The 12,500-nt window shown below is 51.6% G+C and overlaps 1 protein-coding gene across 1 annotated transcript in view; it reads right to left on the bottom strand.

Annotated features, from left to right (window-relative positions):
- Positions 1-12,500, bottom strand: part of LOC115125282 (tyrosine-protein kinase receptor UFO) — a 121,706-nt gene that overhangs the window by 73,593 nt on the left and 35,613 nt on the right. The gene's annotated exons all lie outside the window — the stretch shown is intronic.

Genomic DNA, 12,500 nt, shown 5'->3' with positions numbered 1-12,500 from the left:
GACTGTCATTAAGATCGACATCCCAGTCTGGACTATCGTTGTGGCTGTGGTGTGGTGTGGTGTGGTGTTGTTTTGGGGGTGGGGTGGTGTTGTTTTGGGGTTGGGGTTGGGGGTGGTGTTGTTTTGGGGGTGGTGTGGTGTTGTTTTGGGGGTGGGGTGGTGTTGTTTTGGGGTTGGGGTTGGGGGTGGTGTTGTTTTGGGGGTGGGGTGGTGTTGTTTTGGGGTTGGGGTTGGGGTGGTGTTGTTTTGGGGGTGGGGTGGTGTTGTTTTGGGGGTGGGGTGGTGTTGTTTTGGGGTTGGGGTTGGGGGTGGTGTTGTTTTGGGGTTGGGGTGGTGTTGTGTTGGGGTTGGGGGTGGTGTTGTTTTGGGGGTGGGGTGGTGTTGTTTTGGGGGTGGGGTGGTGTTGTTTTGGGGTTGGGGTTGGGGGTGGTGTTGTTTTGGGGTTGGGGTGGTGTTGTGTTGGGGGTGGGGTGGTGTTGTTTTGGGTGTGGTGTGGTGTTGTTTTGGGGGTGGGGTGGTGTTGTTTTGGGGTTGGGGTGGTGTTGTGTTGGGGTGGTGTTGTTTTGGGGTTGGGGTTGGGGGGTGGTGTTGTTTTGGGGTTGGGGTGGTGTTGTGTTGGGGTGGTGTTGTTTTGGGGTTGGGGTGGTGTTGTGTTGGGGTGGTGTTGTGTTGGGGGTGGTGTTGTTTTGGGGTTGGGGTGGTGTTGTGTTGGGGTGGTGTTGTGTTGTGTTGTGTTCGGGTGGTGTTGTTTTGCGGTGGTGTTATGTTATGTTGTGTTGTGTTGGGGTGGTGTTGTGTTGTTTTGGGGTGGTGTTGTGTTGTGTTGTGGTGGTGTTGTGTTGGGGTGGTGTTGTGTTGTGTTGTGTTGGGGTGGTGTTGTGTTGTGTTCGGGTGGTGTTGTTTTGGGGTGGTGTTGTTGTGGTGTTGGAGTGGTGTTATGTTGTGTTGTTGTGGTGTTGGAGTGGTGTTGGGGTGGTGTTGTGTTGGGGTGGTGTTGTGTTGGGGTGGTGTTGTGTTGTGTTGTGGTGGTGTTGTGTTGGGGTGGTGTTGTGTTGTGTTGTGTTGGGGTGGTGTTGTGTTGTGTTCGGGTGGTGTTGTTTTGGGGTGGTGTTGTTGTGGTGTTGGAGTGGTGTTATGTTGTGTTGTTGTGGTGTTGGAGTGGTGTTGGGGTGGTGTTGTGTTGGGGTGGTGTTGTGTTGTGGTGTTGTGTGTGTTTGGTGCGGTGTGTTTTGGTGCGTTGTGGTGTGTTTTGGTGCGTTGTGGTGTGTTGTGGTGTGTTGTGGTAGTGTGTTGTGGTGGTGGTGTGTTGTGTTGGGGTGGTGTTGTGGTGGTGTTGTGGTGGCGTTTTGGTGTTGTGTGTTGTGGTGTGTTTAGGTGTGTGGTGGGGTGTTGTGGTGTGGTGCGTTGTGGTGTGTTGTGGTGGTGTGTTGTGGTGCGTTGTGGTGTGTTGTGGTGGTGTGTTGTGGTGGTGTGTTGTGGTGGTGGTGTGTTGTGTTGTGGTGTGTTGTGGTGGTGTGTTGTGGTGGTGGTGTGGTGCGTTGTGGTGTGTTGTGGTGGTGTGTTGTGGTGGTGTGTTGTGGTGGTGGTGTGTTGTGGTGGTGGTGTGTTGTGGTGTGGTGCGTTGTGGTGTGTTGTGGTGGTGTGTTGTGGTGGTGTGTTGTGGTGGTGGTGGTGTGTTGTGGTGTGGTGCGTTGTGGTGTGTTGTGGTGGTGTGTTGTGGTGTGGTGTGTGGTGGTGTGTTGTGGTGGTGGTGTGTTGTGTTGTGGTGCGTTGTGGTGTGGTGTGGTGTGGTGTGGTGCGTTGTGGTGTGTTGTGGTGGTGTGTTGTGGTGTGGTGCGTTGTGGTGTGTTGTGGTGGTGTGTTGTGGTGTGGTGTGTGGTGGTGTGTTGTGGTGGTGGTGTGTTGTGTTGTGGTGCGTTGTGGTGTGGTGTGGTGTGGTGCGTTGTGGTGTGTTGTGGTTGTGGTGTGTTGTGTTGTGGTGTTGTGTTGTGGTGGTGGTGTGTTGTGTTGTGGTGCGTTGTGGTGTGGTGTGGTGTGGTGCGTTGTGGTGGTATGTTGTGGTGGTGGTGTGTTGTGTTGTGGTGTTGTGTTGTGGTGGTGGTGTGTTGTGTTGTGGTGCGTTGTGGTGTGTTGTGGTGGTGGTGTGTTGTGTTGTGGTGCGTTGTGGTGTGTGGTGTTGTGGTGTTGTGTTGTGGTGTGTTGTGTTGTGGTGTGGTGTGGTGAGGTTGTGGTGTGTGGTGTTGTGGTGTGTTGTGGTGTTGTGGAGCATTGTGGTGTGGTGTGTTGTGGTGCGTTGTGTTGTGGTGTTGTGGTGTGTGGTGTTGTGGTGGTGTGTGGTGGTGTGTGGTGTTGTGGTGTGTTGTGGTGTGGTGCGTTGTTGTGTTGTGGTGTGTGGTGTTGTGGTGTGTTGTGGTGTGTGGTGTTGTGGTGTTGTGGTGGTGTGTGGTGTTGTGGTGTGTTGTGGCGTTGTGGTGTGTTGTGGTGTGGTGCGTTGTGGTGTTGTGGTGTGTTGTGGTGTGTGGTGTGTGGTGGTGTGTGGTGGTGTGTGGTGGTGTGTGGTGTTGTGGTGTGTTGTGGTGTGTGGTGTGTGGTGGTGTGTGGTGTTGTGGTGGTGTGTGGTGGTGTGTGGTGTTGTGGTGTGTTGTGGTGTGTGGTGTTGTGGTGTGTGGTGGTGTGTGGTGTTGTGGTGGTGTTGTGGTGTTGTGGTGGTGTGTGGTGTTGTGGTGTGTTGTGGTGTGGTGCTCACTACAGCAGAAAGCTACTGGTGGTAGAGAGGCTGAAGGCTACAGGGTGGGACTGGAGGTAGAGAGTCTGAAGGCTACAGGGTGGGACTGGAGGTGGAGAGGCTGAAGGCTACAGGGTGGGACTGGAGGTGGAGAGGCTGAAGGCTACAGGGTGGGACTGGAGGTGGAGAGGCTGAAGGCTACAGGGTGGGACTGGAGGTAGAGAGGCTGAAGGCTACAGGGTGGGACTGGAGGTGGAGAGGCTGAAGGCTACAGGGTGGGACTGGAGGTAGAGAGGCTGAAGGCTACAGGGTGGGACTGGAGGTGGAGAGGCTGAAGGCTACAGGGTGGGAGGTAGAGAGGCTGAAGACTACAGGGTGGGACTGGAGGTGGAGAGGCTGAAGGCTACAGGGTGGGACTGGAGGTGGAGAGGCTGAAGGCTACAGGGTGGGACTGGAGGTGGAGAGGCTGAAGGCTACAGGGTGGGACTGGAGGTAGAGAGGCTGAAGGCTACAGGGTGGGACTGGAGGTGGAGAGGCTGAAGGCTACAGGGTGGGACTGGAGGTGGAGAGGCTGAAGGCTACAGGGTGGGACTGGAGGTAGAGAGGCTGAAGGCTACAGGGTGGGACTGGAGGTAGAGAGGCTGAAGGCTACAGGGTGGGACTGGAGGTGGAGAGGCTGAAGGCTACAGGGTGGGACTGGAGGTAGAGAGGCTGAAGGCTACAGGGTGGGACTGGAGGTGGAGAGGCTGAAGGCTACAGGGTGGGACTGGAGGTGGAGAGGCTGAAGGCTACAGGGTGGGACTGGAGGTGGAGAGGCTGAAGGCTACAGGGTGGGACTGGAGGTAGAGAGGCTGAAGGCTACAGGGTGGGACTGGAGGTGGAGAGGCTGAAGGCTACAGGGTGGGACTGGAGGTGGAGAGGCTGAAGGCTACAGGGTGGGACTGGAGGTGGAGAGGCTGAAGGCTACAGGGTGGGACTGGAGGTAGAGAGGCTGAAGGCTACAGGGGTGGGACTGGAGGTAGAGAGGCTGAAGGCTACAGGGTGGGACTGGAGGTGGAGAGGCTGAAGGCTACAGGGTGGGACTGGAGGTGGAGAGGCTGAAGGCTACAGGGTGGGACTGGAGGTAGAGAGGCTGAAGGCTACAGGGTGGGACTGGAGGTGGAGAGGCTGAAGGCTACAGGGTGGGACTGGAGGTAGAGAGGCTGAAGGCTACAGGGTGGGACTGGTGGTAGAGAGGCTGAAGGCTACAGGGTGGGACTGGAGGTGGAGAGGCTGAAGGCTACAGGGTGGGACTGGAGGTGGAGAGGCTGAAGGCTACAGGGTGGGACTGGAGGTAGAGAGGCTGAAGGCTACAGGGTGGGACTGGAGGTGGAGAGGCTGAAGGCTACAGGGTGGGACTGGAGGTAGAGAGGCTGAAGGCTACAGGGTGGGACTGGAGGTGGAGAGGCTGAAGGCTACAGGGTGGGACTGGAGGTAGAGAGGCTGAAGGCTACAGGGTGGGACTGGAGCTGGAGAGGCTGAAGGCTACAGGGTGGGACTGGAGGTGGAGAGGCTGAAGACTACAGGGTGGGACTGGAGGTAGAGAGGCTGAAGGCTACAGGGTGGGACTGGAGGTGGAGAGGCTGAAGGCTACAGGGTGGGACTGGAGGTGGAGAGGCTGAAGGCTACAGGGTGGGACTGGAGGTAGAGAGGCTGAAGGCTACAGGGTGGGACTGGAGGTGGAGAGGCTGAAGGCTACAGGGTGGGACTGGAGGTGGAGAGGCTGAAGGCTACAGGGTGGGACTGGAGGTGGAGAGGCTGAAGGCTACAGGGTGGGACTGGAGGTTCCACTAATATCAACACTAACACAAATGTGTGAATGGAAAGAGAATGGATGGATAGATGGACAGTGGACAGGTGGTGTTAAGGTGTGTATTTAGACAATGGAACTCAACAACACTGAGTGGAACTCAACAACACTGAGTCCCTGAGAGTGGAACTCAACAACACTGAGTCCCTGAGAGTGGAACTCAACAACACTGAGTCACTGAGAGTGGAACTCAACAACACTGAGTCACTGAGAGTGGAACTCAACAACACTGAGTCACTGAGAGTGGAACTCAACAACACTGAGTCACTGAGAGTGGAACTCAACAACACTGAGTCACTGAGAGTGGAACTCAACAACACTGAGTCACTGAGAGTGGAACTCAACAACACTGAGTCACTGAGAGTGGAACTCAACAACACTGAGTCACTGAGAGTGGAACTCAACAACACTGAGTCACTGAGAGTGGAACTCAACGACACTGAGAGTGGAACTCAACAACACAGAGAGTGGAACTCAACAACACAGAGAGTGGAACTCAACAACACTGAGTGGAACTCAACAACACTGAGTCCCTGAGAGTGGAACTCAACAACACTGAGTCCCTGAGAGTGGAACTCAACAACACTGAGTCACTGAGAGTGGAACTCAACAACACTGAGTCACTGAGAGTGGAACTCAACAACACTGAGTCACTGAGAGGGGAACTCAACAACACTGAGTCACTGAGAGGGGAACTCAACAACACTGAGTCACTGAGAGTGGAACTTAACAACACTGAGTCCCTGAGAGTGGAACTCAACCACAGAGTCACTGAGAGTGGAACTTAACAACACTGAGTCCCTGAGAGTGGAACTCAACAACACTGAGTCCCTGAGAGTGGAACTCAACAACACTGAGTCACTGAGAGTGGAACTCAACAACACATAGTCACTGAGAGTGGAACTCAACAACACTGAGTCACTGAGAGTGGAACTCAACAACACTGAGAGTGGAACTCAACAACACTGAGTCACTGAGAGTGGAACTCAACAACACTGAGTCCCTGAGAGTGGAACTCAACAACACTGAGTCCCTGAGAGTGGAACTCAACAACACTGAGTCCCTGAGAGGAACTGAGAGTGGAACTCAACAAGTCACTGAGTCAACAACACTGAGAGTGGAACTCAACAACACTGAGTCACTGAGAGTGGAACTCAACAACACTGAGTCCCTGAGAGTGGAACTCAACAACACAGAGTCACTGAGAGTGGAACTCAACAACACTGAGTCCCTGAGAGTGGAACTCAACAACACTGAGTCCCTGAGAGTGGAACTCAACAACACTGAGTCACTGAGAGTGTGTGAGTGAGCAGTTATGCCAGAAGTAGTCCTGTAAACAATGAACAACTCACTCCTGAGTCACACTGCTAGAGCTGGGGCTGTTATAGCTAGAGCATTCCTTGAGCATGGCTCACCTTCACCCCAGCCCAGCCCAGCCGATACCTGCTGTCCTCCCCTGTTTCCTTTCCTCTGGTTGTCTCTGTCCTCTGGCTGGCTCTGGGCTCTTTCCTCTGGCTCTGGTCTCTGTATGTCTTTCTTTTTGTATCTATTCCAGTCTCTCTGTCTCTCTCTCTCTCTCTCTCTCTCTCTCTGTCTGTCTCTGTCTCTCTGTCTCTCTCTCTCTGTCTCTCTCTCTCTGTCTCTGTCTCTCTCTCTATGTCTCTCTCTCTCTCTCTGTCTCTGTCTCTGTCTCTCTCTCTCGCTGTCTCTCTCTCTCTTTCTGTCTCTCTCTCTGTCTCTCTCCTACTCTCTCTCTCTCTCCTACTTCCTACTACAATCAAATCTTTCATTCCTCCAGCACTGTTGCCTTTTCAACCATTACATTCATATTTCTCCCCATTCCTCCGTAGCCGGCCCCTTGGCTGTAAGCCCGTGGCATGGGGGATACGGGCCTGGAGGTGGGGGGGTAGAGCAGCAGCATAGGATGCAGGCTGAGGGGTGCAGGCGGAGGGGTGCAGGCAGAGGGGTGCAGGCAGAGGGGTGCAGGCAGAGGGGTGCAGGCGGAGGGGTGCAGGCGGAGGGGTGCAGGCAGAGGGGTGCAGGCAGAGGGGTGCAGGCTGGGGGTGCAGGCGGAGGGGTGCAGCCGGAGGGGTGCAGGCAGAGGGGTGCAGGCAGAGGGGTGCAGGCAGAGGGATGCAGGCGGAGGGGTGCAGGCTGGGGGGTGCAGGCGGAGGGGTGCAGGCAGAGGGGTGCAGCAGGAGTTGTTTTATTAGAACCAGACATTTAGGGGTGGTACTCTGTTCTATTCTGCTCTCTGCTCTCTCTACTGCAACAGGAGAAAATGATCCTCCACTATAATGGCCTTTGAGCGGTAGGGAGGGAGGGAGGGGAGGGTGGGAGGGTGGGGGGAGAGAGAGAGGGAGGGAGGGAGGGAGGGGGGGAGAGAGAGAGGGAGGGAGGGTGGGGGGAGAGAGAGAGGGAGGGAGGGAGGGAGGGAGGGGGAGAGAGAGAGGGAGGGAGGGTGGGGGAGGGAGGGAGGGAGGGAGGGAGGGAGGGAGGGAGGGGGACTACACAAAATTAGTCCAGGAGGCCACTTTCCCAGTGAAATCTGATACCACTGCTACATGACGGAATGGAGGGAGGGAGGGAGGGAGGGAGGGTGGGGGGAGAGAGAGAGAGAGGGAGGGAGGGTGGGGGGAGAGAGAGAGGGAGGGAGGGAGGGAGGGAGGGAGGGAGGGAGGGAGGGAGGGATTTGGAAGTCGAGTTAGAGGAAGAAAAGCAAGCTCTTTTCTCTTTGAAGTCTGTTGAACAAGGACATGGTCACCAGGACTCAGACGTCTACTGAAAGACTACTGACAGACTACAGACAGACTACAGACAGACTACAGACAGACTACTGACGTCTACGGGAAGACTACTGACAGACTACTGACAGACTACTGACAGACTACAGACAACAGATTACAGACAGACTACAGACATGCAGGCATGACTGACGGACTGATGACAGACAGACCACTGACAGTCTACAGGCAGCCTACTGACAGACTACAGACGTCTACTGACAGACTACTGACAGACTACAGACGTCTACTGACAGACCACTGACAGACTACCGACAGACTACAGACATCTACTGACAGACTACTGACAGACTACAGACGTCGACTGACAGACTACTGACAGACTACTGACAGACTACTGACAGACTACAGATGTCTACTGACAGACTACTGACAGACTACTGACAGACTACAGACGTCTACTGACAGACTACTGACAGACTACAGACATCTACTGACAGACTACTGACAGACTACAGAAAGACTACTGACAGACTACAGAAAGACTACTGACAGACTACAGATGTCTACGGAAAGACTACTGACAGACTACAGACGTCTACTGACAGACTACTGACAGACTACAGACGTCTACTGACAGACTACTGACAGACTACTGACAGACTACAGAAAGACTACTGACAGACTACTGACAGACTACAGACAGACTACAGAAAGACTACTGACAGACTACAGATGTCTACGGAAAGACTACTGACAGACTACAGACGTCTACTGACAGACTACTGACAGACTACAGACGTCTACTGACAGACTACTGACAGACTACTGACAGACTACAGAAAGACTACTGACAGACTACAGACGTCTACTGACAGACTACTGACAGACTACAGATGTCTACTGAAAGACTACTGACAGACTACAGACGTCTACTGACAGACTACTGACAGACTACAGACGTCTACTGACAGACTACTGACAGACTACAGACGTCTACTGAAAGACTACTGACAGACTACAGACGTCTACTGAAAGACTACTGACAGACTACAGACGTCTACTGAAAGACTACTGACAGACTACAGACGTCTACTGACAGACTACTGACAGACTACAGACGTCTACTGAAAGACTACTGACAGACTACAGACGTCTACTGACAGACTACTGACAGACTACAGACGTCTACTGACAGACTACTGACAGACTACAGACGTCTACTGACAGACTACTGACAGACTACAGACATACTACTGACAGACTACAGACATCTACTGACAGACTACTGACAGACTACTGACAGACTACAGACATCTACTGACAGACTACTGACAGACTACTGACAGACCACTGACAGACTACAGACGTCTACTGACAGACCACTGACAAACTACTGACATACAGACTACTGACAGACTACAAACGTATACTGGAAGACTACGGACAGACCACTGACAAACAGACTCCAGATAAACTACTGACAGATCATGGGCAGTCTACAGACAAGCCACTGACAGACCACCGACAGACTACATACAGACCACTGACAGTCCACAGACAAATTACAGACAGACTACAGACTGACTACTGACAAACTACAGACTACAGGCAGACTACAGACAGATCACGGACAGTCTACAGACATACAGACCACTGACAGTCTACAGACATACAGACTACTGACAGTCTAAAACATACAGACTACAGACAGATTAGCAGATTGATGTGTTTATTGACAGGGAGCTCTGCACTCCGCACAGTTTTGTCAACCGCACTGCAAAGTGTAGTGTTTCAATTTAAAAGTATAAGTTATAGTGGTTTTACCTAATTTGTTCTAGTTTTACATTTTTCATATTTCTGCAGAATGGAATTTCCCTGTCCCGTCTTACCTGTATGGTGCAATGGGTTATGGGTAATAACCTGCATGGTGCAATGGGTTATGGGCAATAACCTGCATGGTGCAATGGGTTATGGGTAATAACCTGTATGGTGCAATGGGTTATGGGTAATAACCTGTATGATGCAATGGGTTATGGGCAATAACCTGTATGGTGCAATGGGTTATGGGTAATAACCTGTATGATGCAATGGGTTATGGGTAATAACCTGTATGATGCAATGGGTTATGGGTAATAACCTGTATGGTGCAATGGGTTATGGGTAATAACCTGTATGGATGCAATGGGTTATGGGTAATAACCTGTATGGTGCAATGGGTTATGGGTAATAACCTGTATGGTGCAATGGGTTATGGGTAATAACCTGTATGGATGCAATGGGTTATGGGTAATAACCTGTATGGTGCAATGGGTTATGGGTAATAACCTGTATGGATGCAATGGGTTATGGGTAATAACCTGTATGGTGCAATGGGTTATGGGTAATAACCTGTATGGATGCAATGGGTTATGGGTAATAACCTGTATGGATGCAATGGGTTATGGGTAATAACCTGTATGATGCAGTGGGTTATGGGTAGTTACCTGTATGGTGCAATGGGTTATGGGTAATTACCTGTATGGTGCAGTGGGTTATGGGCAATAACCTGTATGATGCAATGGGTTATGGGTAATTACCTGTATGGTGCAGTGGGTTATGGGTAATAACCTGTATGGATGCAATGGGTTATGGGTAATTACCTGTATGGTGCAGTGGGTTATGGGTAATAACCTGTATGGATGCAATGGGTTATGGGTAATAACCTGTATGGATGCAATGGGTTATGGGTAATAACCTGTATGGATGCAATGGGTTATGGGTAATAACCTGTATGATGCAATGGGTTATGGGCAATAACCTGTATGATGCAATGGGTTATGGGCAATAACCTGTATGATGCAATGGGTTATGGGTAATAACCTGTATGATGCAATGGGTTATGGGTAATAACCTGTATGGTGCAATGGGTTATGGGTAATAACCTGTATGATGCAATGGGTTATGGGTAGTTACCTGTATGATGCAATGGGTTATGTGTAATAACCTGTATGGTGCAATGGGTTATGGGTAATAACCTGTATGGTGCAGTGGGTTATGGGTAATTACCTATATGATGCAATGGGTTATGGGTATAACCTGTATGATGCAATGGGTTATGGGTATAACCTGTATGATGCAATGGGTTATGGGTAATAACCTGTATGGATGCAATGGGTTATGGGTAATTACCTGTATGGTGCAAGGGGTTATGGGCAATAACCTGTATGATGCAATGGGTTATGGGTAATAACCTGTATGATGCAATGGGTTATGGGTAATAACCTGTATGGTGCAATGGGTTATGGGTAATAACCTGTATGAATCAATGGGTTATGGGTAGTTACCTGTATGATGCAATGGGTTATGTGTAATAACCTGTATGGTGCAATGGGTTATGGGTAATAACCTGTATGGTGCAGTGGGTTATGGGTAATTACCTATATGATGCAATGGGTTATGGGTATAACCTGTATGATGCAATGGGTTATGGGTATAACCTGTATGATGCAATGGGTTATGGGTAATAACCTGTATGGATGCAATGGGTTATGGGTAATAACCTGTATGATGCAATGGGTTATGGGCAATAACCTGTATGGTGCAATGGGTTATGGGTAATAACCTGTATGATGCAATGGGTTATGGGTAATAACCTGTATGGGTGCAATGGGTTATGGGCAATAACCTGTATGATGCAATGGGTTATGGGTAATAACCTGTATGATGATAACCTGAATGACCTTCTTGATCCAAATCAGTCAGGTTTCAAGACTAGTCATTCAACTGAGACTGCTCTTCTCTGTATCACGGAGGCACTCCGCACTGCTAAAGCTAACTCTCTCTCCTCTGCTCTCATCCTTCTAGACCTATCGGCTGCCTTCGATACTGTGAACCATCAGATCCTCCTCTCCACCCTCTCCGAGTTGGGCATCTCCGGCGCGGCCCATGCTTGGATTGCGTCCTACCTGACAGGTCGCTCCTACCAAGTGGCGTGGCGAGAATCTGTCTCCTCACCACGCGCTCTCACCACTGGTGTCCCCCAGGGCTCTGTTCTAGGCCCTCTCCTATTCTCGCTATACACCAAGTCACTTGGCTCTGTCATAACCTCACATGGTCTCTCCTATCATTGCTATGCAGACGACACACAATTAATCTTCTCCTTTCCCCTCTGATGACCAGGTGGCGAATCGCATCTCTGCATGTCTGGCAGACATATCAGTGTGGATGACGGATCACCACCTCAAGCTGAACCTCGGCAAGACGGAGCTGCTCTTCCTCCCGGGAAGGACTGCCCGTTCCATGATCTCGCCATCACGGTTGACAACTCCATCGTGTCCTCCTCCCAGAGCGCTAAGAACCTTGGCGTGATCCTGGACAACACCCTGTCGTTCTCAACTAACATCAAGGCGGTGGCCCGTTCCTGTAGGTTCATGCTCTACAACATCCGCAGAGTACGACCCTGCCTCACACAGGAAGCGGCGCAGGTCCTAATCCAGGCACTTGTCATCTCCCGTCTGGATTACTGCAACTCGCTGTTGGCTGGGCTCCCTGCCTGTGCCATTAAACCCCTACAACTCATCCAGAACGCCGCAGCCCGTCTGGTGTTCAACCTTCCCAAGTTCTCTCACGTCACCCCGCTCCTCCGCTCTCTCCACTGGCTTCCAGTTGAAGCTCGCATCCGCTACAAGACCATGGTGCTTGCCTACGGAGCTGTGAGGGGAACGGCACCTCAGTACCTCCAGGCTCTGATCAGGCCCTACACCCAAACAAGGGCACTGCGTTCATCCACCTCTGGCCTGCTCGCCTCCCTACCACTGAGGAAGTACAGTTCCCGCTCAGCCCAGTCAAAACTGTTCGCTGCTCTGGCCCCCCAATGGTGGAACAAACTCCCTCACGACGCCAGGACAGCGGAGTCAATCACCACCTTCCGGAGACACCTGAAACCCCACCTCTTTAAGGAATACCTAGGATAGGATAAAGTAATCCTTCTCACCCCCTTAAAAGATTTAGATGCACTATTGTAAAGTGGCTGTTCCACTGGATGTCATAAGGTGAAAGCACCAATTTGTAAGTCGCTCTGGATAAGAGCGTCTGCTAAATGACTTAAATGTAAATGTAATGATGCAATGGGTTATGGGCAATAACCTGTATGATGCAATGGGTTATGGGTAATTACCTGTATGGTGCAGTGGGTTATGGG

Source organism: Oncorhynchus nerka, linkage group LG14 (genome assembly GCF_034236695.1).
Source record: "Oncorhynchus nerka isolate Pitt River linkage group LG14, Oner_Uvic_2.0, whole genome shotgun sequence".
Classification (NCBI taxonomy): Eukaryota; Metazoa; Chordata; class Actinopteri; order Salmoniformes; family Salmonidae; genus Oncorhynchus; species Oncorhynchus nerka.
This window is presented reverse-complemented; position numbering and strand designations above follow the sequence as displayed.